The sequence below is a fragment of the Oreochromis niloticus genome, linkage group LG3 (assembly GCF_001858045.2).
Source record: "Oreochromis niloticus isolate F11D_XX linkage group LG3, O_niloticus_UMD_NMBU, whole genome shotgun sequence".
NCBI classification, from domain to species: domain Eukaryota; kingdom Metazoa; phylum Chordata; class Actinopteri; order Cichliformes; family Cichlidae; genus Oreochromis; species Oreochromis niloticus.
This window is the reverse complement of record NC_031967.2, coordinates 38,334,035-38,361,551: the sequence shown is the minus strand read 5'-3', so window position 1 is coordinate 38,361,551 and position 27,517 is coordinate 38,334,035. Positions and strand designations below refer to the sequence as shown.

The window sequence follows — 27,517 nt, the reverse complement described above, 5'->3', positions numbered from 1 at the left end:
CCAATTTTAGGATAACTCCAGATAACAGAGACAGGCTGGGCGTGACGAACTGACACAGCACAAAGATCTGTGCTCACAGTCAGGGAACTTTAGCTTTATTTCAACTTTAATCTGATTCATTCAGGTTTGAAACTCAGGCTCTGTTATTCACTGCAAATACCAACACAGACTAAGAGTCGAATCAAAACCACACGGCAGTCGGATTAAAACTGCACCGTAACACCAACATGTCTGCTGGGACTGCAGCGCTCTGCTCGATTTTGCTGTTTGTCTTCGTGGCTGAGTCTGCAGGTGAGTTTCCCTCGGAGACCAAAGTAAGAACTCTCAAAAAATGAACCTTTACCCTCGATAGACATAAAATACACCAAATCGAATGTGTATTTATTTAAATTATTTAAATATTATTTAAATAATTTAAATAATATTTAAATATTTAAATAATCAAGTAAGATATGTAACTGAATATTTCACAATGAAGCAAATGTCATTAAAATAGAAATGAAAATTTTAATTTGAATTTATAAAAAGAAAATACATGGGAAATTTACCTGTAACTAAATTAATGTTTAAGACAACTTTCTCTTTACTGTGTTATTCATTTTATCCAGTTATCACGTGTTTTTGTTTTAAGGAGATTATTATTCAAGCTTCGTTTTTGTGCTGCGCAGTTAGTTCTGACCAGCCTAAAGTCGAGTGTACAAAACACTCTGATAAGACACACGAATGGAGCAGAGCGAGCTGAATGACAGATGACGTAGTAGTACGAATAATTAATAAATATTTGCCTTCGTGTCAGTGTTTGCAGGTGAGAGTTTCCCTCTATGATCAAAGTAAGAAGCGCACACTCAAAAATGATAAAACATAAAGATGGAGCAGAGCGAGCGTGTTTGTTTCCTGCAGTGTGAAAGAGATTTAGCAGCGGATTAGAATCAAGTATACAAAATATTGCATTTTCTAAATCACCAAATGAATCCATGAACTTTCTTTTGACGCGCGCAGTTTGCGCTTCGTTCAGTGCTTCAGTACAAATTGTATTTCCCCCCTGCAGAGAAACATGCTTTAAACATGCTGTAAATTAAATACTCAGAGGCGCTTCCAGACTTTAAACTGAAGCTCTACCAACGTTTGGTGCTGTTTAAAGGTTTGAGAGTAAACAGTGGCGTGTCTAGAAAATTTTTGTTGGGGGGGCCAGGTAGGGGCACAGATTTGGAGAAGGGTGGCAGATGTAATTGGCAGATAATGTTAAAAAAAAATCTACCAACAGTTAACCATCATTCAATAACCCTATAAACCTAATAACTGAATTTGCTTTTGACTCTTATTAGAATGAGGTTTTAACCACTACGGTGCAAAGTTTTTAGATACTGCGTTGATGAAGTACAAGAGATACAATCAGTGCTTTGTCAGTGTTTATTCAGCATTCAAGGACAGCAATATTTGCATAGTATTTTTACTGACATATAGTGCACATATGTTTTGGGCAAAAACATTTTTGGATATTAAAATACAAACATTTTTAACATACAATTGGCAAATTAGCCAATGCAAAACTTTATCTGCCTATTAAAAAAAGAAGATAATCTTCTTACAAACTGGTGTTTGATTTTGAAACAGGAAAAAAGTGGGGAAACAAATGAAAAGACTAACATTTGAATGAAACCTGAAAGCAAGTAAATACTTTCTATGCTGCCTTATGGTAAACTTTGGTAATATTGATGTATAAAGAACAACACTGGCTGATGATGAAATACAGTCAGCTGGCATGGTGACACTGCCAGTATTAACCTGCAGGGCTGGGCTGGGACAAGAAATCGGGCATTTTGACTAGAGACCGGCCCACCAGGTATTAAAGCCATAAAGCCTTTGAATGAAAACAAACACTGTTGTGACAGTGATGTACACTGTCTTGTTGGTATATGTATGATTTCTATCAATTTTACATCAGATAAAAACTTTGTTCGCAAGATTCAGATAATTATTTAATAAAAGTGAGATATTTTAAATGAGAATAAGAAAGAAAAGTATTTCTTTGTGCCCCCCTTTCCCTGTTAATGCCCTACCTGGCCCCCTGGCATAACTTTGCTAGAAAAGGATCCTGGTGTTATTTGTCTCTCAGAAACAGTTCATAACTTCCCTTCAACTCATTCATGTCACCTAAAAGGTAAACCTGTTTCTCCATCACCTGTTCAGCTCTGATGATTCAGTAAGGACATCTCCTGGTTTCATCTGCATGTTTCCCTCTCGCCACATATCCAAACCGACATCATGACCAGCAGCTTTACAGCTGTGGCTCCAGCAAACATCAGCTGACACTAGAAATTAATATTAAATAAATTCTAACAACAGCTGATCAAGCTTAAACGTGCTGCTGTTGTTTAGCGCGACATCTGCTGGTTTCCTCTTTCTGGCGCAAAGTGGGTGATAAACAAACAAGAGAGAAAAGCCGATCAGCTGATCAGCTGATCAGTTTCATGATTGAAGTAGCAACAGGAGAGAGAGGGGAGAGAATGAGAGAAGAGGAGGCAGCTGTGCAGCAAAGACACAGAATAACTCCAGCTTTGTGTCTTTTTCATTCTAGCTGAAGTCCGGGACAAACTGCGTCTCTTCTCAGCTCAATACAAAACCTGTAATATTTTCTCTGAATGAGGGACCATTCCATTTTTTAAGGAGCCGTTGGCAACTCTACAAACTAACCTTATGAATAAAATAAAGTTCACTATCAGTAACATCATAACACCCACCCAGCTGTATAGAAACTCCGTCATGCTAGCTAGCACCCAGTACAAGTTATTGTAACTGACTGTAAAAAGTCAGCACAATGAAAATAAACTCCACCTAAACTTGGTTTATATCTGACCCAGATAGACTGCAGGTCATAACTTCTTACCTGAAGTTCAGTTCACCTGACACTCGGACCAGCAGCCGCCTCGGGTCTCTCCTCCTCCTGCCTACCCTTCCCTCATCCCCCTGCTAGCCGCCGTGGAAGCTCCGCCATGCTCGATGACCAGTCCAGCTATGTTAAACTGTTAATCTTTCGCCGAAAAACTGTTTTCTGTGATGCTGTTTTTTTTTGCTTGGCTCTCCTACCTTTGCTAACATGATACTCATAGCGCAGAAGCCGATGCTGCATTCACTTACACTCGGATATCTGAGCTTCACTGTGAAAACATAATCGTACATTTGATATTTCATTGGATTTTATTGTTTTGGCTTCGGGGTGGCACCTGGGGTGGCCAGTCTGGTTGGAGGGGTGGCCTGTGCCCCCCAGGCCACCCCGCTGGACAAGCCACAGAGAGTAAAGATTAAATACAGAAACATAATTCAGATAGATCTATACTGAGTAGCTACAAATTTGATACGAGGACCGAAAATACAGCGTAGGTGCTTTTTTCTTTTTCTTTTGTTTCTTTTAGGACCAGATAATAGATAACAGTGCTTACAGATAGATAAATTCGGATCAATTTTATTTATAAAGATCCACATCACAACAAGAGCAGCATCAAGGCGCTTGGTATTGTTACATCAAAAGTTACATCAAAATCCTGCTTCGCAAAGAAAGCCTGGCTGTGCTGAACTTTAGCTGGAATTGAGCTTTTATAATATGCCCTCATTGTCATCTGTTGTGATTTTATTTTGAAAGGATGCTTCCTGTTATGCTGCGGAGTATACGCAAGAGTTCAATAAACAAAGTCACCTTTTGGTGTGAATGTTGAATGTTCCGGTAAAAGCCGATGCCCCACGTGTGATTATTCCTCCGTCTAGATAATAAGTATCTTCAATATTCATGCAGATTCTGCTGGAAGATCCGTCTCTGCTAACAGGAACAACAAATTATTCCCATTATAACAGGACTGTTGTCAGAACTCTTTGTACCTCTTTCAAGGCCACCTGGGTCCACTGGAGACTGCTGACCTTAGCTTAACCGGGCGTGGTGACACTTTCTGTCAGCTGAACACGGGATACACACACACACATGCACACGCACGAAACATGTACACTGATACTGATATGCCCTCACTATCACTCTCCCTCCCCCGAATCCAACGCCTCCTCCCATGCTTACTTAATGCCAATATTAGTTATATTATTATGATTTATCACAGCAGTAAGCTTGAACTCCTTGTCAAATACTGAGCTTCAGTAAAGATTCAAGTTGCATTTATTTATATGTCCTATCACCTTAAATCTTCACTCAAAGACAAGTATCTTTGACAGTGTATATATAGATGAATTATATGTAAGAGACAAATATTGTTCTTTTATTATGTTGGCATTATTACATTTGGCTCAATGCTTACATATATGTGTAAAAAGCAAATGTACGAGCTGTGATAACTGTTTCTGATAGAATGAAGAGCAGACTGATATATGAAATATTCCTTTATTGGGTGAGAAAATCAGACCATGTCATAACTGCTTTAAGTCATACAGAATAGATATCAGAGCCTTAAACAGGCTGACTTCTGCTAAATGGGTCAAACTGGGCAGAAAGTCTACAAACACATAACATCCTTATAGAATATGATGTAACACTATAGATCAACTTACCTCAGAATATATAAAGCATATAAACAATTACAGCAATATGATGCAACAAACACAGCAGTGCTACTAATCCAAAATACTCAAAGCTTCATAGAACTGAAACAAACATTTATTTTTAGCTCCATTCTGCTGCTGATACATACTTTAGGTTTCTGAATATTAAACTTGTTGCTGCCTTTCATAGTGTGTAACTTGAAGGCCCTGAGTACTTTCTCCCACACTGAAAACACTGGAATGATAACATTATTTGAACATTACCTAATAAGACTGATTCAGGACAGACAGTTAGTTATGTTAAACTTTCCTAGCAGTCCTTCACAAACAGGGAACAGTCTGTCTATTCTCTCCATCTGTCAGCTGCTGCTGGCTCTTCCTCCTCCTCTTCCTCACACACTGCTGAGTTTGTGTTTGTGGATATATGACTGACTTTTATTATCCACAAAATCATCACATTCTCTGTAAGATTAAGGTCAACTATATATATATTTTAAAGTAAAGGCTTTAAAACCAAGTTAGTACAAACATCACTGATGTCACATAACTTTGTCGACATGTGGCTAACAGTAATGTTTTAATGTTTTTCATTATTAAACATTCGCACATAAATAAGTGACATAATATTCAGTACTTTTGAAAGTTTACTCTTTGGCCACCCCGCATCAGCCATCCAGTGTTTTTTTCGCCAAAATTATCCTAAACCACCGCCGCGCTATGGATTGTGGGATATATGGGGCCACGAAGCGTGCACCGGACCACGCTTGATATTTGGGGAAATCGACGGCGCATTTGGAGTATGCATTTGAAGTACACTTCGAATTGGGACAGCCGTCGTCGCGTGGCGGTGACGTAATCGCACTTAAAATGCGTACTTCAAGCGTGCAGACCCTGGGGGGTGTGCCAAGATGGCGGAGTGAGTAGACGCTCTCTACCGAGGTCTGCACAGAAAGTTCGTGAACAACGGTAAAACCTCAACTTTATGCTGCTAACACTAACAGTTGACTAAACAAGTGAAGATACAGCAATCATAGGGCAAGAAGCAGCAGAATGCCGAATCAGAAAGGAGCGAAAAGGGGACTGGAAAGTTCCAAGTCTAAGATAGCGCCTGAGAATGCTAACGAGGAGAGTGCTACGCCCAGCAACATGCTAATGGATAGCTTCCATAACTACGCAGCTACTACGGTGGCACTCACGTTAGCCGAAGAAGAAATGGATGAGTTCCCACCTCTCCCTGTCACACCTCTTAAATCGCCAGCTCCAAAGAAGGTGATGTACGAACGGAGCAGCTCTGACCCAGTTGATGTAAACCAGATAATTTCCAGTTTGTCGGCATTAATTAACTCCAGGTCTGACAACATTGAGAGCATGGTGAAAGAAAACTCGAACATGGTGAAAGAGAATACGCTCCAGATTGAGGGTCTCAAAAAGACGATTGATTTTGTGTGCGCGGAAATGAAAGATATGAAGGGGAAAGTTTGCGACCTGGAAAAAAAAGTAACTAAAGAGGAAGGTCGAGTGGACAACTGCCAACAGAGAATATCTGAGTTGGAAAGATATTCCAGGAGGTGAAATCTCAGACTACATGGAGTCAAGGAGGCTGAGAAAGAAGACGTAAGGGGAAAGGTGATCGAGATATGCCAGTCTGTTCTGCCAGAGCAAAATCATAAGCTGCCTGACGTCATCGACACCGTACACCGACTCGGAGCCAAGCGACAAGGTAGCACCAGACCTAGAGGCATCATCGTGCAGTTCACCTCCCGAATCTACAGAGATGCTGTATGGAAAGCAGCCAAAACATCCTCCTACCTGCAGGACAATCATTTGAGGTTCGCTGAAGATCTGTCCAGGGAGGACAGAGAACGTCGTGACAAACTGTGGCCGATGATAGACAAAGCCCGTGAGGAGGGTAAGTCGGCTTATTTCGTGGGAGGCCGAGGATTCATCAGTGGATCAGAAGTTTTCCCTCCTTCATAGAGACGCTTTTTCAGTCTCCAAAATGACATTTCTGTAAGCTTGTTTACATGGTGAACTTGATATTTTCACCCTCAGGTTAAAGTTTTATTTTGTGTTGAAGAGTGTGTTTTTCTATAAAAAGCTATATTCAAACCATAGCAGATAGTTAAATACTATATTTTTATAAGCTTAGTCACTCAGGGTTTTTACTGTTCTATTACCTAAATTGTGCAGCACCCGGTCCCCTTATTCTATAGATCTATTCTTAGCTGTAGAAGTTTAGAACTTACTTTTTCTCTTTCTTTTTTCTAATAACTTTGTCTTTTTCATTTGTTTCTCTTAATACCAGGGGTTTAAGACAAACATGTAAACGCAAAGCTTTGTTTTTGTTTGCCAAACAATTTAAAACAGATTTTTGCTTTTTCCAAGAGAGTCATTCCACACCTGCTGATACAAATTTTTGGAAATCTCAATGGGGTAATGAAGTCTGGTTGTCCCATGGCTCTGAGCGTTCTGCTGGAGTTGCCACGCTTAAAAATTCTTTTTCTGGGGATGTGTTACATTCTGACTGTGACACCTTAGGACACTACCTCTGCTCAATAATCAGACACAATAACAGTATTTTCATTGCAGTAAATATATATGGTTACAATAATAAAACTGAAAATGATAAATTACTTGACTCCTTAGAAGAAAGAATTACTTTCTGGCTCTCCAAATACCCAAATTCAGTCCTCTTAATTGGTGGAGACTTTAACATTGCTTTAGATAATATGGTTGATAGGTGGCCTCCAGGGCAGCAGTCTTCATACAGTGCAAACTTAAAAAAATTTATGGGAAAATTTAATGTTGTGGATATTTGGAGAGAAAAATTTCCAGACGATAGACTCTTTACTTGGAGCAATAAGACAGGATCCAGGCAATCACGTATTGACTTTTGGCTTGTTTCTGACTGTATTGATAAAGATAATATTACTGTTAATGTTACGGGGTGGTGAGTAAGAGAACCCAGACGCGGACCTCTCGTTAAAGTTGAACAGTGTCTTTATTTACAGTGAAGCCAATCCACAGTTATCCACAGTGCAAAGTCCCTTCAGTGCTCCCCTCGTGTGTCCACACAACTCTCGTGAATAGTGACGTCTCTCCTCTCGTCTCTCCGTCTCGCTCGTTTCCTGGAAAAAGGCAAACAGACGCGATTAGCCCCCCTCCGCTATCAAACACTTGTCTTACACTCGCTGAGTTCGAATCGCTACCAGGCTTGGTGGAATACTCCAGCGCTGTCTGTCACTCAGCCACACCATTAAATAGCTCTGCCAACGATGGTGGAAGATTGGCAGCAGCTGGCGAGGAATCAGTTGCAGGTGGGACAGCTCAGAGTGGCAGCACTTCCGGGTCGGAGATCTCCCGTTGCTACGCAACCGCGTAACAACTGCAGCGGAGCCGGAGACAAAAACAGAGCGAGAGAACAAACACACACATACACACAGGTCGCCGGTCGGGGCACCGTCGGACCTGACAGTTAATATACTTGCCACCCCCCTCACTGATCATAGAGCAATTCACATTAGCGTCCAAATGTTTACACTGGATAATATACCTCATAAATTCTCTTATTGGAAGTTAAATAATTCTTTACTAAAAGATAAGATGGTTAACATGCAGATTAATAAATTAATTGTTTATTATTGGAATAAAGCTAACAGAGAGAAGTCCTTTTGTACCAATTGGGAACTTTTTAAATTTGAAGCATGCAAATTCCTGAGAAGATATGGGAGTCAAATTGCTAAATTAAGGAAAGCTGAAGAACAAGAAGTAATAAGCAGAATTGCCTCTTATTACCAGAAGTCCCCAGAAGAAATCTCAGAGGAAGATAAATTAACTTTACTAGAACTTCAAAATAAATTGGACGGTTTGTATCGACGCAAGGCTGAGGGTGCTTTTGTAAGATCCAGGAAGAGGTGGCTGGAGGAGGGTGAACAAAATTCTGCTTACTTTTTCAGGCTTGAAAAATACAGATCAAAAACAAACTCTATTCATCAACTAAATATTAATGGCATTGTCTCCGACAATCCTAGAGAAATTTCACATTTCTGTGCCGAATTTTATTCTAAACTATATAACTCAAAATATAATGATGTTGACTCAACGCGATTTTTCAATAATATTAAAAACCTAAAAACTATTGTTGTGGAAGATAAGAGTTATTGTGACAGCCCTCTGACTGTGGAGGAAGTCTGTACTTCCATTTCTGCACTTAAGGCCAATAAATCTCCTGGCTCCGTTTTTACTGCAGGTTTTTACAGAAAGTATAGACAATAACACCCTCCCTCCTACTCTTACTCAAGGTCTCTTAACACTTATTCCAAAACCAAACAAAGACTTACTTTTTATTGATAATTGGAGACCCATCTCCTTGCTCAATAATGACTATAAGATTATGGCTTTAATACTTGCTAACAGAATTAAAGAGGTCTTGGACACAATTATCGATGAGACACAATCAGGCTTTATGAGAAATAGACACATTTCTAATAACATTAGACTGGTTCTGGATTTACTTGATTACTCTGATTTGGTACCTGACAATAGCTTCATTCTCTTCCTGGATTTTTATAAGGCTTTTGATACAATTGAACATCAATTTATTTTCCATTCTTTGGAAAAATTTGGCTTTGGTGAATTTTTCTGTAAAGCTGTCAAAACTTTATACACGAATGGCAATAGTTCTATTAAAATGATTAACGGCTCCACCCCGAGATTTGACCTGAAACGTGGTATTCGCCAAGGATGTCCTATTTCACCATATTTATTTTTACTTTGTACACAAATTCTTGCAACTAATATCTCAAACAGTGTTGTACAAGGAATCACCATAGCTGATAAGGAGCTCGTCATCAGCCAGTTAGCCGATGACACCACACTCTTCTTGAAGAATGCAAACCAAATCCCTCCAGCTCTTAGTGTGATTAGAGATTTCTCTGAGGCCTCTGGTTTATGCCTAAATCTAAAAAAGTGTGAGTTACTACCAATTAAAGACTGCCCTGCAAATACTATCTGTAATATTTCTGTTAAACAAGAAGTCACATACTTGGGACTGTTAATATCCAAAGACCAAAAATCAAGATGCTCCTCAAACTTCACTCCAATTATACAGAAAACCCTAAAAAAGTTCAACCAGTGGCTGCAAAGGGACTTGTCGTTGAAAGGTAGAGTGTTAATTACTAAAGCTGAAGGGATATCCAGATTAACATATGCTGCTCTCTCCTTACATCTGGATAAGAAAATTAGTAAAGATATTGACCGTATGCTCTTTAATTTTATATGGAAAAACCGTACGCATTATATTAGAAAAACTGTTGTGATGAATAAGTACGAGTCAGGTGGGCTTAACGTCTTAGACTTTTCTACTTTAAATAACACTTTCAAAATTAATTGGGCTAAACATTTTCTTAAAAATCCTACCTCTATCTGGAACTTTATACCATATCATATTTTCTCTCGTTTTGGTGGCTTCAACTTTATTTTAAATTGTAATTACAATGTTGAGAAACTCCCTGTAAAACTTTCATCCTTCCATAAGCAAGTGCTCTTAGCGTGGACCCTCATTTATAAACACAACTTCTCACCTCACAAATACCTTATCTGGAACAACAGAGATATTTTATTTAAAAATAAATCACTTTTCCTGGAAACTTGGGTCCAAAATGGGATCCTATTGGTGGCTCAGCTGGTTAATAAAGAGGGACAACTACTTACTTACAATGACTTTATTGCACTATATAATTTTCCAATCAGTGTTCAGGAATTCTCAATGGTGCTTGGTGCCATACCCTCAGGGACTCTAATGTTATATAAAAACACTGACAGCTCAATATCTACCTCAGTCACTCTCCCTGATCCAGCTGAGTCACCAATAGGAAAAATCTGCTTTTCACAGGAACTTGGTAACGGCAATAAGAGAATACGTAGTTTATTCCAAGAAGATGTCGTCTCTCTCCCATATGTAATATCTTACTGGAACCGATATGTTCCGGATATCAAGTGGAAGACAGTCTGGATGATCCCCCATAAATATTTGATTGTAAATAAGGTGAAGGAAGTCTCATTTAAAATTCTGCATAAATGTTATCCAGCCAGTCACTACATGGTAAAATTTAAAAGAGACATAAATACTAATTGTACTTTCTGTGGGGATCATCCAGAAACTGTGACACATCTTTTTTGGTACTGTTCTTTTACACAGAGATTCTGGAAGGAATTTAGCAGGTTTGTTGTTGTCCATATTTTAAGGGAATTTTCTTTACGATGGGAAAATGTTTTATTCTGTTTCTTTAAGTTCCCCAAGAAGAATGATAAATGTTTTTTTATGATAAATTTGTTAATACTTTTAGCTAAATTCTTTATCCATAAATGTAAGTTTACAAACAAAACACCATTTTTCTGTCATTTTTTTAAGGATGTGGAAATGTATATACAATCAATATCAGACTCTACCAACAAAAAGGCTCTCAAAACAATATATATCTGTGAATTTTTGCGTGTATTCTTGTAACTTTTTACCCCTGGCTTTGTGTGTTCATGTTCTGTTGTTTTGTATACTTCATCTGTTCGTATGTTGTATACTCATCAGGGCTCTAGACTAACTTTTTGCCATGGGCGCACCGGTGCGCCCAACTTTAAAAATTTAGGCGTACCGCCACAAAAGTTAGGCGCACTCAAATTTTTCAACCGCATCGCTTAACACCGCAGTTTTACATGTGCACATTTTTTGGGGGGAAATTGCAGTCCATACAGACAATATTGATTTCTAAATGATTAACTAACAATCTTGTGCTTAAAGTGCTTTGGCAATACTGTAGAAAATGTTAAACTTAATCATCATCTTGGCCTCCTCTGACGACCTGTTTGCTGCTGCCTGCTGCTGAAAGGCAGTGGGGAGAGGGGACACTTGGGCAGTGCATTTATTGCAGCATATCATGTGTTTTCTGGATACACTGCTGCTTTTTCAGCGTTCAGAGGTTGATGGCACCGTGTCAGAGCTGGCTATGAATTTCAGACGGATCAGGCCTTAACAAAAAAGTTATCAGTAGTTCTTTTCATCTTTTCTTATTACCCACAGCTACATCCACTTCTGTCGGGCCTAGGCTGCTCACTAGTGCTGGGTATCATCACTGATTTCTATAATCCATTCGATTCCGGTTCTCAAAGTCCTGATTCGATTCAATTTAGCCTCAGACACTCAGAAATATTATAATTCTGATCATTTATCAGTACTGATACACATGAGACTTCATCAGAATTGTGAACATCACAGCAGATGCCTTTGTGTCAAAGTAACTGAGAATAAAACACAGAAAAACATGAAGGAGATTTTTCTGACCTGAGTTTTTATAGCAGATAACCTTAAAATTATTCTGCAATATTCTGTAATTTTGTATAATTTTAAAAAGTTTAAATTTCTTCAGTATTGAACAGCAGAAATTAGGCTTTCTTGTCCGAGGTCATTTAAGTGAAAAAAAGAAAAAGAAAAGAAAAAGAAAAAGACAGCGCTGTAAACAACGGTAGACTGGTGGGTAATAAGCGAATGAATAATGCAGAAAACAGAGATTTGAGATGGGAAACTGTTCTTGAAGTACAGAGAGAAAGAGAGAGAGAGTGATTTTTATCATGGTGGAAGCAAAACAGCAAAAGTCAGAGGGAATTCATGACAACATTGATCAAATGTGAAGTGTAGTTTGCTGCTTCTTTTGCTGCTGGCTCGGCGAATTTTGGTTGGAGAGACAAAACCTGCAGCTCAGAATCAGCGCAAAAAGACGTAAACACAGAGCGGACGGTGGGCTTGGTGAGCTCTGACAGTGTGTCCGTGTACGGGCCGTCGGGTGAGAAAGCCGAGAAAGAGAAAGCTGATTCTGATGCATCGGGTCAGCTCCGTGTTTACGTCTTTGTGTGGAATCCGTGTACCTGCTCTCATTTGCTGTTTGGTGGTTGTTGAAATAGTTTTGTGAGCTTTAATCTGAGAATCTGGCGTTTCACAGTTATATTTAAAAGTCAATTCAGGATTTAATGAATCGATATCGCTTTATTCAAGCTACTCACCTCCCTCTTCCACCTGCACTTTCAACTGGACCACGGCCGATCAGAGAGGTCCCGCCCCTGACTATCTCTGATTGGTTTAGTCCATGATAGGGGCATAATGTGTGTCTGTTGTTGACCAGACGGAGAGTTGCAGAGAATTATTTATTTTTTTCTGTTTAGTCGCACCACTGAAAAATTTGGTCGCATTTGCGACCAAATTGGTCGCACTCTAGAGCCCTGCTCATTGTTTGTTAAATAAAGTTTAAAAAAAAAAAAAAAAGCGTGCAGACCCTGAATTGGGACACAGCCGAAGTCTACACCGGACCACACTTCAAATTTGGGGAAATGAACGGCGCATGTCACTACCCGATCCGTACCGGAAACTCGATCGGTACCACGCATGTGTGAAAGGCTTTTACTTCCGGTCGAAGCATTTTACGATAGTTACGGGTCAGAGTATCTGTTAAGATGTTAAGAATAATTAGTATCCCTTAAAATTTTTGCAATAATGAAACATTTTAATATAATGAAGACAAAAACTAAAAATAAAACAATCGTTACGGATCAGGACTCCCCGATCCTTACTGCTAATGTTCAAAGTCGGACCGTACAAATCGGGTCTACCCGATCCGTACCGCGCATGTGCAGATGTTTTCTTCTTCGTCTGTTCGTTTAATGGCAGTTTACTCCCCAGTGTACGAGGGTACCGCCACCTGCTGACCGAGCGAATGAACCCTATTATAAACTGAATAAGCGTCATTTCAAATGCGTGTTAAATTTGATTTAGCGAGAGTCGAGTGTGTTTATGCTTGTCTGTGAGGAAAGGATTGTTGGAATAGTGATGATGATGTCCACTATCACTCTCAATTGTCAGTAAACACTTAACCTGACTGATGAATCTACACGTGAGATATTACTAAGTCAGTATTATTAACTCTGTAATTAGGCGCCATTCTTATTATTTTATGGAGCTTTTGTTCAACCAGGGGAAGCTCTCTGTTGAGGAGAAAAGCATGAATTTGTTTGTATACGGATTATCCATTGTTTAAATGTCCCGGGCAGTCGAAAAGGAGGCAGAGCTGTTGAGAAATGCTAGGAGCTAACTGGGCGCTAACGTATCATACAAATATATTGAATGTCGCAATGTTGGCAAAGAGAGGAAGTGATGTAAGATTTGCGCACCGATCGGGTTTCCAGTACGGATCGTGTAGCGACAGCGCATTTGTCGACCGCATTTGGAGTACACTTCGAATTGGGACAGCTGTCGTCACATCGCTGTGACGTAATCGGTCTCCAAATGCACACAACAAAGCGTGCGGTCGCTGGATTGGGACACAGCCTTACTCTAAATCAGGGGTGTCGAACTTGCAGGACACCGGCCCTCGAGGCCTGGAGTTCAACACCCCTGCTCTAAATGAACAGACTTGTGGTTGCTGCAGCAATCTGCATACTATCTGCATACACCAACACCCCCATCATCTAAATAAGGCAGCACAGAGGGGAGTCGGCGTCGGGGGGAACAGTGAAAGTGCTGTAAGAGAGAAACAGGCAACAAATAAACCTGACTGCAGAAACTTTAAGAAGAGGGGGTGAAATCCACAGAAGCTCTCCAAAGTGTTTCCAGTGGCCACGGTTTAAAAGAACAGTACTAAATACAAAGTGCGCTCAGTCGTGCTGAATACAACACCGTGTCCCTGAGACACTCAACCACCATTCATAAAGAACCAGACTTATCAACTGTGTGTTTATAAGATATCAAAACGATTAAGTGCCTTATGTGTTCTTGGATTGTATTAAGTTGTTTGGGTTCAAACTGTAACACTTTTGGTTAAAAATCAAACAATGAATTTCTGAAGAATTTGTCAATTTGATTTAACCACAGTCAAAAACAGAAATCACGAGTACTAACTTAACAAAGTCAGCGAGGGATAAATGAATCTTTGTGAAGGGTTTTAAAAAGGGTTCACTACTTGAGACGTTTTTTAACACAGTCATGTTTGGTGACACCTGGTGAAAAAAATAGCTGTAATCTGAACTGCTTCCACCAATTAAAAAAAAAAGGATCCGTAACTCGAAATTTCAAGTCATTTTCTTGAAATTTTGAAAAAAGTAACTCGAAATTTAAATTTAGCACTGCCAATCAGTAATCTATCTGAGTTACATGATTTCCTAGTTGCCCGGAAGCTGAAGCCCTCATCTACAAATGCTACTGGTATTACATCCAGTCAAGAATCCACCGATTGCTGAGTATTTTTAGTGTGGCTTCACAAATGATGAAATCCTTGTGTTATTATCTGAATCACATGGTGTTACTATCAGCAAACGTAGTGGCTAAAGCGCTAATTTGTTGCGATCTGGTTTTAAGTGCGCGTTCCTCTGCGCTATATGCGTCCGGTTGCCGACCCCTGACCTAGTTACACAAGCACACCAAACCATCACAGCACAGCTTCTGTCTGAAGCACGGTTTCTTCCAGCTGCTACATTACATAAGTTGAAAGAATCAACTAACCAAATTTTTATGTATATCATTCCAAGGGCGTAGATTTGGTTTTGGCATTGGTGGGGACGGATGATTCAACCACTGAACCCTGCCCTGTTTCTTTTTTTTTTTTTCCCCATTTTTGTCTTTGCTTCTTGATAAAAAAGGAGAAACATACTTGCCTACATATGCTATTCTACATGCTTTTAAACCATTTAAAATTAAAATTCATAGTTTTATATGTGAATTATATAATGTTAAATTACTATTAAACAAATGACTAAGTATTTTAGACTTTAGTTTACTTCAGACATATTCCATATAAATCAGGTGTCATACAAAAATAAAAATAGCTTCAAATACAGTCATGACAATAAAAGAATATGACTTTAAGGACTTAACAACATTACTTCAGTTATAGTACACCAGGGGTGTCAAACTCAATTGCACAGGGGGCCAAAACTCAAGGCACACTTTAGGTCGTGGGCCAAACAAGATAAACATTTATTGAACACACTAAAACAATGTTTTTTAAACATAAATATGAATAAAAACAGACAGGAATATTATTCCAGATTAAATAAACTTAAAAAATAAAATAAAATTTAACTTTAAATATTTTGCTCTTCATAAAAATAGATCCTGTCAAAATTATGCAAGTTAGAAATATGAACATGCTGCCAAAACCCCCAGAAAAAATAAATGAAAGCATACACAAGGTTGGAGACGAGCTGGGGCATTGCTTCAGGAATGGAACTAATAAACTGTGCGGGCCATTCAGTGTTGTACTTTCCCTCGAGTGTATCATTACACTGCAGCTCCATCTGAATCTGCACAGGTGCAGTTCAGCAAAGTCCGCTGACTTGGTTCAACATTACTTAGCAACAGGGAAAGTGAGGCAGGCTGTACTGGTGCATTTGTGACAGCTTCACTTGAAATGCCTTCACAGCATCATACATGTCATGTCCATGAACTGACAGATTTCCTTGCTGAGCTCAAAAACTCTATTGAGAATTTTTATCCCAACTCAGCCAACGGACCTCTGTATGATGAGGAATGTCGGCAAACTCTGAATCTATTTCCCACATAAAAGACTGAAATTGACGGTGATTTAAACTTTTAGCTCAGATAAAATTTACGGTTTGCGTTACGGTGATCATTACATGCTCCATTTTTAGGACTTTACCACACAGCGTTTCCTGGTGTATGATGCAGTGATATGCTGATAACTCACCGGTACAGTTCTCCTCCTGCATCTTAACTTGCATCCTGCTGACTAGTCTGCTTTTTTCACCGCACAACACCGGCGCGCCATCTGTTGTAATCCAACAAGTTTGTCCCAGGGCAGTTTCATGTCGGTTACACTTTGACATACTTTTTAAAAAATTGTCTTTTCCTATCGTTGTCCTGTGCATCAATTTAATGTTCAATATTTCCACTCCACGGATGAAGATGGCCAGCTGTGCAATTTCCATCATGTCTATACTTTCATCCACAGCAATAAAGTGCATAATTTTGCTTCTTTCACACAACTGTGTTCTTAAATCAGTGGCCATCTCACAAACCCGATCAGCAATCATATTTCTCCTCAGGCTCACATTTGCCAAAATCTGCGTTTTGTCTGGACACAAGACGTCGCACACCTTCATCATGCAGCTCTTCAGAGTGCCGGGCTGATTTGGCTATCTGCTACAATAAAACTTGCTTTCACAACAGCTTCACTTTGTGATTTTGCTCTGGTGAAAAAAGTCTGCTGAAATGTCAGATTCTTCTTTAGCTCTTCTACTTTCTGTAGTTTCTGCTCTGCATTTAGGTTTTTCAGCTTATTCTGACGTTTTGTCTCGTAGTGCCGTCTTAAATTAAATTCCTTAATTACAGCCACATTAACTCCACTAATAAGACAGACGGGTTTACCAGCAATGTCTGTAAACATATATTCAGTCACCCACTGGCGCTGAAAGGCTCTGCTTTCAGAATCAACTTTTCTCTCCACCATTGTGAGCGGCTAGCTTCACAATAACAGAAGTTTGACTTGATTGACCGGGAATTCAATGTTCCCCATTAGCCTAGCGTTCAGCAAGGAGGCTGCAGCGCTGCATTATGGGATCTGTAGTTTGTATATTATTAGCGCCTCATCTCGCCGGGCCATGCATAACAATAATAATACATCTATATAAAATGATCTCGCGGGCCGGATATAAATGTACGCCGGGCCGGATGTGGCCCGCGGGCCTTGACTTTGACACATGTGTAGTACACCAACATGTCTGATACATTAGCACTAAGGGAACACTGAATGACCTGGTGGTTTTCTCCATAAAACTGCTCATCTAAGATTACCACAAAGTAAAAGATCTCTCAGCAAAATTATGCAACATTTTAGGCACACTATAGGGCTTTGGAGCGTGATGTCACGGGAGGGGGCCACGCCCCCTCCCGCCATGACAGTAGGCCAAACGAAGCACACGGAAGCGTCAGCTGTGGTTCGTACGTACTGTGTTGTTGGTTGCAACGTTAGATCACACGATAGGGAAGGCAAGAAGCTGGAAATGGGCTCTCTTTTCATCGTTTCCCCTCCTGGAGGCAACGGGAGGGATCTCATGTATCCGATATTATTAAACAAAGACGTCAGGCTTGGATTGCAGTGGTCAGACTCGGACCGGCACGCAAGGCGAGTGCAACGAAAGCGAAAAAGAGCATCCATCGGAGGTAACCCCCGCCCCAAAAACATACAAAATTTCGCTCATTGTACGCTAATCTGCACATAACTTTCAGATGAATCACGCACCTGGAATACTGGTGTACATTTACCTTATGTGTATGCACTAATTTTATCTTACATGCTTTCATTATGCAGCTGCAGAGTATGAAGGTGTGCCCTGTGCAGAAATAATAGATGAAGATCTGACATCATATCATGTGAGGGTGAAGACACAACACTGCTTGATAAGATTGTTAAGGTGTGCTGTGTTTTGGTGAATATGTGTCCCAGTGTGGTTGTCAAACCAGCGCCAAATGAAACTTGCTCTTGTTGAATATTCATAAAACTGCTGTGTTGCATGTACAGTTCATTGTAAATAATTGTACTTTCTGTAAAGTGGTTTCAATAAAACAGAAAAAAGTATGTTTTTTTTTTTTTTATTCAAGATCTGTTCACATGTACTTAGCAAGTACATACACATGAAATGCAAACTATTTACATGGCAACGCACAGCTGGCATCAATCGTGAATCGTTCATCTAGAGCAATTTGGGGGGCAGCTGCTGAGGAGAAGTCAATGTTATGTGCAACCTCTGGCTGTATCTTGGTCATATGGTCAACGTACTCACAACGTGGAGGCTTAAAAACGGCCAAATCTTGTACCCAACTGTTTGTGAATTAGATGTGCGCCTCCGGGAATTTATAATTCCGAAAATGATTCGCCGTGTATGCGCTGACTCCACAGACAAGGTACGTGAAAATATCGGGATAGGACAACGGCGGTAGGCTGTCTGGGTTTCCGCTCCACTGCCTTATTTCATACGGGTCCACATTACCGATGCACGCTATTTTTTCCAAGTACCGTCTCTTGGCGTCTGGGTGCAATCGGTCGCGATACAGCCCTTTGTCTTTTGCGCTGATTTTAAGCATGGTTCTGACAGTCCTGCTTTCAACACAGTGTGTTTGTTTTGATTTGTGGCCTTCTGTCATGGCGCCGCGATCCCACAATGCACTGCGGCGTGACGTCACCTCCAAAGCCCTATTGCCCCGATCAAATCAGTGAGCTGGGATGTTTTATTCTAAACATGAACTACTGTTACAGCAACAGACATGGACTACTGGTGCCCCACACAACAACTCAATGTCCACTATGTGAAGGAGCCAAACACATGCCTTCTCCTCTCGTTAATTTAGAGCACCAAAACATCAGTCAGTCACCTGTGACCTCGCCTCTTCACCTCTGTCTGAGCTACAACATGGCAGAGCTGCATCTGTCACCTGATAAATAACAGTGAGACATTCCAAATACATGCAGTCACACATGTGCTTCAAATACAGTAATGAACCACCAAGTCATCATCCAATTTCACCTGTGATCTTGTATCACCATTACTCTCTATCAGTGGCGGAGCGGGGGGTGGCTTACTGGGCTTAAGCCCGGGTTGTTTTTTCAGAAGCCTGGGGTCTTTTGGAGTGTAATTTGTTTCATAGTTAGATGCCTGGCTGACAACTGTATAAAACAAAAACTACACACAATCTTCGAAGCACATAGTGCACACTGTGGGAATTTACGACTGTGCGTAAATCCCCCCTAATATTGGTATGATCCGAGCTCAGACACTAAGCGACTGAGCGAGGGGGCGGGGGAGCTGCTGCCTGTCCGCTGTTGGAGAAACGGAGCAAGGCAGACAGAGGAGAACTTAAGTTTGACCAGGTACCAAAGCAACAGGGGCGGATCTAGAGAAATTTTCTTAGGGTGGCATGAGGGTGGCAAAGAAATCAAATGGGGTGGCAAAATCAAAGCCTATTTCACCCTCAAATTGTTTCATTTTATTTTTTTCCCCTTGCCTTGTTTGGTATCATTCTTTTCAGCTCAACTGAATTTGTTGTTTTTTCACTGACATACTGCATTAGTATTACTGATCTGAAATCACACAAAGAACTTAAAATCCTAGTAGTATTTTTTTACTATAAAAAATCCCACAGACATGTTGAGTAAATATAAAATGTACATTTTGTAAACATATACAACTATTTATCTAAAAATGCAGCCAATACACCTGCCGTTTTTTCATTTTGTACAACCATTTAAAAATATTACTAAAACTAAAATGAGAGAACAATCAGGTTTCGCAATAAGATGCCCCACAAATGATGTGTGCCAGTAAAAAAAAAAGTTTGTCCACCAAAAGACAGAGGAGAACAGCACAGGGACAAACCTGCAGGCCTGACAACAGGAGGTGTATCACTCCGCTGGTTTTCTACTTAGTGACAGTGTTTACGTTGCAAATGTGCCTTTGTGACATTCATTAGTGCCCTCACTGACACACAAAACAAAACGACTACACAACAGAACAGCTACACAAGACAACACAACACACTAAGTATACACTCCACACTAAACGTCACAAATCTCCCACATCTAAAAACTCTCTCTCTCTCTCTCACTCGCTCTGTCTCGCTGCCGTTACCGTCACTCCCAAAACTCTCCCCTCTTCCTAAACAACCAAATCCCACGTGTTGACTTTTTTTTTTAATTGGACGACATGGTACATTTTTCCACCGATAGGAAAGAGGTGGCTTTTTTCCTTTCTTTACTGTTTTCGCGCTGTCCTTAGAAAACGCTTAAAACACACACACACACACACACACACAAACGTGACGACAGTATTTAGAAAAAAGCTTGGCTTATATATATTATCATAACTCTGGATTTACTGGCCTGTAATTAAAATTTAAAAACTTTGAAGTCCGAACTTTCAATGTGGGCTGAAATAGAGACAGCGCGGCTGCAGCTTGTTGCTATGTCAGCTTACATCGGTCATGTGATTTGGAGGTGCAGCGTGTCCGTGGACCACAGAGGGTTAATAACACTCACCTTCCTTCCATTTCCAGAGTGTAACATCCACCCACCTGTGTAAAATCCAAAATTCCCATGGTGTTGTTCAAAATGCGCTCTGGCACATTCATAACCATCGCTTGCTACTGAGAACAAGAAAAAAGCCGATCCTGCTATGGGCTGAACCATTTGTTAATGGTGGAGGGGGGGGAACACTATGCAATATATTCAGTTTTAGCATTTATATTCACTGTTGACTGTAACTACGCTCAAATAGTTAATGCTATCTTATTTTAATAAACAACACTGTCATATGCAAAACTGGGGTGGTACTTGGGGTGGCAAGGGATCATTTTAGGGTGGCAGTTGCCACCCCATGCCACCCTTCTAGATCCGCCCCTGCAAAGCAAATCATTCGTACTATACAAATAATGTAAATATGACGGTGTATCACAAAAGATTGATGTCAAACGGATCACTTGACCCATATTACGTTACTTGCTCTTCAAGTGAATCAACAAATGGCGAAATGAAAAGCCGAACAACAACGATGCTGTTTCTTTAGAGAGTCTTAGCTTACATGTGTGTTTATTTCATATTTTCAGTTGTTTCCCTTCACGGCTAAATAAATCGGTTTCAGTAATGCACTGATATACAAGAATGGACATAAGGAGCTTCTTTCAAAGAAAAAACTCAGGTAGGTAGGAACTCAAGAGGAATTTCAATACACAGCAGTATATTCACAGTTGAAACCAGATGTTTACATACACTTTATGGAAAACAAAAGAACATTTTTTTACTGTACAACATCAATTTAGAGTAAACTTGTTTTGTTTTGGCTAAATAAATATTGAAACATCTTTTGAATTAGTTAAATGTCAGAATAAAGAGAGACAGAGCTGTCTATTTATTATCACTTTCATCAAATTTAGGAGTACATATACACTAAGTTTATTGTTAATTAATAAGAAAACTCCAGACGATTCCATTCTGAGCTGAAGAAGCTTCTGATAGGTTAGTAGAGTCCATGTGAGTAAATTGGTGGCACAGCTGTGGATGCATATAAGGCAAAACACAGAGCCTGTTTCTTTGACATGGGAAAATCAAGAGATGTCAACAAAACACCAGGAAAAGAATTGTGGAGCTCCATAAGTGTGGATCAATTTTGAATACAATTTGGTGCCATTTACAATTAAGAAATACAGATAGTTTCTCTCTTTACTCTTAAAGTTAACAAATATGTTTTTATATTTATCAATCTAAAAAAATAAACATTTAGTCTGATTTGATGTTACAATGTTTGTGTTTTTATCTGAAGAGTATGTAAATATCTGGTTTCCACTGTGTATTTGATGATGTTGGTGTTTAGCTTGATTGTCAGCACAGAGAGGGAGAGAGAGGGAGAGAAAGGAGCAGAGAGAGAGAAATAGAGAGGGAGAGAGAGGAGCAGAGAAGGAGAGAGGAGCAGAGAGAGAGAAGGTATCATAAATCTTTAGCTCTCCAAAAGTTGATTCTGTTCATCTGGACGTAGCGTTTTGTGGGAGAAACGTTTCGTCACTCATCCAAGTGACTTCTTCAGTCTCAGCTGACTGCAGGTTTCCCCAAACCTTATAAACAGTACATTTGCGTAATGACTGAAACCAGCCCACTGAGGGAACAATGGGCTGTGAGGTCAGTTCCTTAATCATAATTATGCAAGAGATGAGAATTTGCATAATTAGTTGTAGTCCTGTTTTAATTCCGGATCAGTTCTGGGTCTGGTTGAATTGGGGTTTAGTCCTCGTGTCTTGACACAGCCCTGATTTTGTTCTGCTTTGCTGCTTAATTAAAAACTAGTTTAAGGTGTCCTGCATATGTGATATATATTTTTCCCTATATGAAGTCATTCTTTTTTGAACAAAACTCAAAACAGAGCCTATTAATCTTTCAGTCAATTCTAACAACACTGTTGTGGGCATTAAGGCGTCTGGGAAGGGATCTCAAAACTGGATTATAGATGGCAGACAGTTGGTGTCGTAAACCATCGCCTCTGTTCAAAGATGGTCGCTCACAGTGGACGTAAATGGCTTCCTTCACTCCTCTTTCAAACCATCTGTCCTCTCTGTCCAAAATGGGAACATTGGCATCCTCGAAAGAGTGACCTTTGTCCTTTAGACGTTTAAATCTGGGACTCTCCACCATTTGACCTTAGAACTGAAGAAGCTTCTCGGATTAGAGGTGAAACGTCTTCAAGCAACTTAAAGAAGTCCAGACGCTTTTCTTTCCAAGCTCCTTAGACTACGATGACCTGGATGACTGAGAACCTTTATAGACAATGTTATGTTATGTTTATTTGATTCATAAATTATTTTGATGATTAAACCTTCCTTGTTTAAACATGTGCCATGGTGGGTTCTCCATTCATTTGTGACTTCTTTACATTTGTAAACATAATAGATAAAAATTGCAGTATATCTTACAATATATAACACAGTCTTATAATAGGTTGGGAGTATATTTCTGCCGTGAGGTCTCAGCTTCCATGTAGTTATGTAATTTACCAGTGGACAGGTGCTTTTATTCCTAATATATTATAACTTGTCTGTATAGTGTATTTTTATCCATGTCTTTGACGAGGGGGTGAAATTGCTTATGAATTGGTAAAATAAAAACATAAGGTTATTATATTTGGTTTTTATTTAGGAACAGAAAGAATGTCCCCTCCTCATTGGCTTCATGTCTCTCAATATGTATCTCTCACACAGACTCTCCACCAAAACACAGCAAATATTCTGCTAAGGATTCATTTATAAAGCAGTGATGTATGAATAAAGCCGTCACTGATCACATGACTCTGGCCCAGAGTTTCACTAGCTAAAATGGATAGAGTGGCTGGAGTTCTATATTAGATCAGCTGTTTCTTGTACAGAAGTGTTAGCTATCTTGGAAAATGGTGACCAATTTGAAATTTCAAGTTGGCAATTGAATTTTTCAAATAAATGACTCCAGAGGGACAAACATGAATTTTGTTTCCATGTTAGAAAGATTTTACGGTCATGCTCAAATATCAAAAGAAATAAACAGCATAATTAAGTAAATCATTCTCATCATAATTTTGACCTTTAACCTCTCTGCTCTGTGTTGTTTCCTCTTTCAGACCCGAAAAACATCACAGCTGAGTCTGGACAGAACGTCACTCTGACATGTCGAGCTCCAAACAACATCGACTATGTAAAGTGGAGCAGAGCTGACCTGGGAGATGAACATGTTCTTTTGTACAGGGATGATAATCTTGTTTCAGACAACCAGCATCCATCATTTAAGAACCGGGTGGATCTGCAGGACAGACAGATGAAGGATGGAGACGTGTCTTTGATTCTGAAGGATGTGATGATTAATGACGCTGGAATATACGAGTGTCGTGTGATGAGACAGGGAGAAGGTTTAAGTCTCATCACAAGTGTCTACCTTCATGTTGTTCCTCCAGGTGAGTGAGTAGAGTTGAGTGTGGGTGATCAGAGGTGAAGCTGCTTCCTGGTTGTTGTTTGTTAGTTGTATGGATGAGCTGGTGGATGTCAGAGGTAGACAGATGTTTGTCCAGCTGTTGTCTTTGTTGTTTGGGTAAGGTTAGAGCAGAAACAAAGACATTTATGAATCAGTCTCTTTTTCATGTATCAGTCTGTGAAAGTGAATCCTGTTTGTTTGTTTAAAAAACGAACACACAGTGGCTCAGAGCCATACAACAATGTCGTGGAAAAATGAACTGTTAAGTTGTACAAAAGAAAAAAACAAAAAGACAAAACCAGAACTTAGCTGGGAGGAAAACAACAAAGAAAAATGTGTTTCGAAATGAGTGTTTTTAACAGAAAACATCTTACAAGTGTAAATGTACAGGGTCCCCCAGACTTATTTAGTCTTTTCATTCACACCACAAACCTTACTCAAACAAATGAAATGCTCCAGGGGAGCTCAACACATGTGCCAAACAATCCTTAGCAATGATGAGAGAGCCACTATTAACCACAGGTGAGTCTCTGTTTAAAAGGGCGTCCTCACTTCTGCTTGGTCCAGTTAAATCCTCCTCCCTCCAATTAGCTGGAGATTCCCAAATTGGCACCAGCCTGTAGTCTGTGTACACAGGGAAAATGGCAAAAAGAGACTGAGAAAACAGACAGCCTGCAGCCACATCACAACCAGCTATCAGCCTGGTTCACATGTTAATAATTCTTCTCTAAAAATTACTTTCATGTAGATTCAGTCAGCAATCCTTTAACCCTCTGAGCTCTGAGTCCTACTGAAGAGGAGAATAACTCTAACCTCTGACCCTCAGCTGTGAAATATGAGATTTTTTTTCTCTCCAAAGACAATCAAAAATATATATATATACACATTTAACTGAAAGCCAAATGATGTAAAATGCCTCATATTTATGACATAACATTAAAATGGAATATAATCAACAATAATCCCACCATTATGTAACACACTTGATACAGTCCACTAAGCATGCCTTTCATTCAGCTGTGCTGCTTTCTCAAACAGTCACTGAATGTAAATTAAAGTAAATTAACAGTCACGAGTGATCCAAATCCAGCTGATGTATTTTGTTGATATGGCTGAATCCTGTGACTCTACACGATGTCTAATTTTGGAGATTTCAACCTGTTAAACACTTTTTTGCGCGAATTAACTTTGAGGATCAAATTTATCTCCACATTAAACCACTGACCAGTGTTTCTAAAGATGTTGTTGATGAGACTTTGTAGAAAGCAGCTGGTCTGAGTGATGTGATCAGAGTGCAGTAGATAATGTCTGACAGCAGTTTGAAGAGGAAATGGATTCTGTTCTGTTCTTCACTCATCACCTACCTGACAGCTGACACCTCACACCTGTTTCTCACCTGCAGGTCAGACAGGAGGATCTGGTGGACTGAAAGCTGGTCTGGTAGTTCCTGCTGTGCTTCTTGTTGCTGCTACTGTTGTTGGTTTTTGAAAAGAAACACCAACAACAGCAGCAACAAGAAGAAAACAGTCTCGAGGTTCAAATGAGCGTTCTGCTGAACAAGAGAGCAGACAACCTCTTCAGACTTAAGATCATCAACCAATAAACATCATAGACGTCAAACACTCAGAGTTTGGATGTCTTTCTCATTTCTCTGATGATCATCATGTTCAGACTCAGACCAACAGTGTGTGTCTGTGCTGTCTGTCAGTGAACCTGAACTACAGTTTATTCATCTTCATGTTGTTCATGAGATTTACTGACTCAAAGTCAAACTGTGTTACAAACATAAATGAATTTATATGATATTATCTCAGAATATATGCATGTTTTGTTTTTTAGCTTCTTGTTTGTAAGAAAAACTAAAGATCAGCTGTTACAGTATAATTGTTGTTCTGTGAATTATAGACTATTAATAATCTGGTTCATTGTTCAGCTACAACCGCTTTGGTTGACATTACTTATTATTCTCTTTTTGTATAAAATTTCAAATGTTACAGCTTACAGAGGAAAATTGTGTAAAAAACACAAAAACACAAAAACTACACAAAAATTTGTGTAGTTACAGACTCATATTTCTTCTCTGATCCTGAACCTTTCTAACCCCTTTCATTTAACATTTCCTCCAGTGAATCTTTGTAAATCCAAATTTCTTCATCTGTGTTAATAAAGATTTACATTTATACCTGCTCAAGGTTTTCCAGTGTTTCTGTCATTTGAAGGTTTTGATTTAATTTCTGTTTATTATTTTGTTACAAACTTGTCATCAATTAGAAACTTCTAAATATGTAATCAGTTTAAACCTCTTTTTATATTTTCAGTTTGTTTCTCTCATCAGTGTCATGTGGAAAACTAAACTATTTCTAGGTCATCGTATTCGTCTATGTGTTTATACAGCTCTCTGCATTTAATCATTAGCTATTGTTAATCTCTGGCTTTCTTCCACAGCATGTCTTTTGTTCTTTTTTTTTTCCTTCTTTGGCCAATTGGGATGAGAGAAGGCCCTCCCTCACCCTACACACATACATACATACATACACGTGTGTGTGTGTGTCTATATGTATATAGTAGGGGTGCAACAATACTTGTATCGGTATTGAACCGTTCGATACAGTGCTTTCGGTTTGGTACGCATATGTATCGAACAATAAGAAATGTTTAATTTATTTTATCAACTTTTCTTCTGACGATGCTGACTGTGTTGAACGCTCAGTGGATCTGCGTTCCACTACTCCGCCTAGGCTGCACTGTCGAGCGCAGATTCACTGAGCGCAGCGTGCTCGTGTGTGTGTGTGTGTGTGTGTGGGGGGGGCAAGCTAGCGAGACAGAAGCTAAGCTCGTTGCAACATGGCAACTGCCTCAACGCTACCCGAAATTGAACCTCCCCCACCCTCATTCAGATCTGGCGTTTGGAACTATCTTGGTTTTCATGTGAAGCATGACCCTGATCAATGTTCCCTCTAAGCTGCGCACGTGCGCAATTGCGCACTGCTGGCACGGTCTCTGCGCACAGAAAATCTGCGTTGCGCACACAAAAAAATATCACCTGAATTGAAATTAAAATTAATACGTTAACAATTCTGTTTTGCAGTGTTAGTCAGTAAGTGACTGGCTGCTCCCGTATGGAATTAGAACGATGCCACCTTATCCCATAGTCCAGCCAATAATGCGATTCACATTCGTATATACGCAGCCAATCAACGTCATTGACAGGCTATGACAGCGTCCTTATGTGCCGACGCCGGAGTTTTAGCTAGCAAAGCGGCGTGGCTGATGTGAAGTGAAGCCACGTTAATGAAAACATGTACAACCATTGGAGATGTGAGCAGGACAGACGAACAATTGACGGAAAAAGTGTGGACTTTATACCAGTTTTTAAATTGTGTTGATAGGCCACGTAAAACCAGAGTTGTGATAAATAGAAATGTAATGTTTGGTTTTCTTCCTGA

At 39.7% G+C, this 27,517-nt stretch overlaps 1 long non-coding RNA gene across 1 annotated transcript; it reads left to right on the top strand.

The window, feature by feature from the left end:
* Positions 1 to 26,258, top strand: LOC102078641 (programmed cell death 1 ligand 1). The gene is made up of 3 exons (XR_268114.4): positions 1 to 291; positions 23,725 to 24,054; positions 25,474 to 26,258. It is a non-coding gene; the product is annotated as a programmed cell death 1 ligand 1 (long non-coding RNA).
* The last annotated feature ends 1,259 nt before the right edge of the window (positions 26,259 to 27,517 follow it).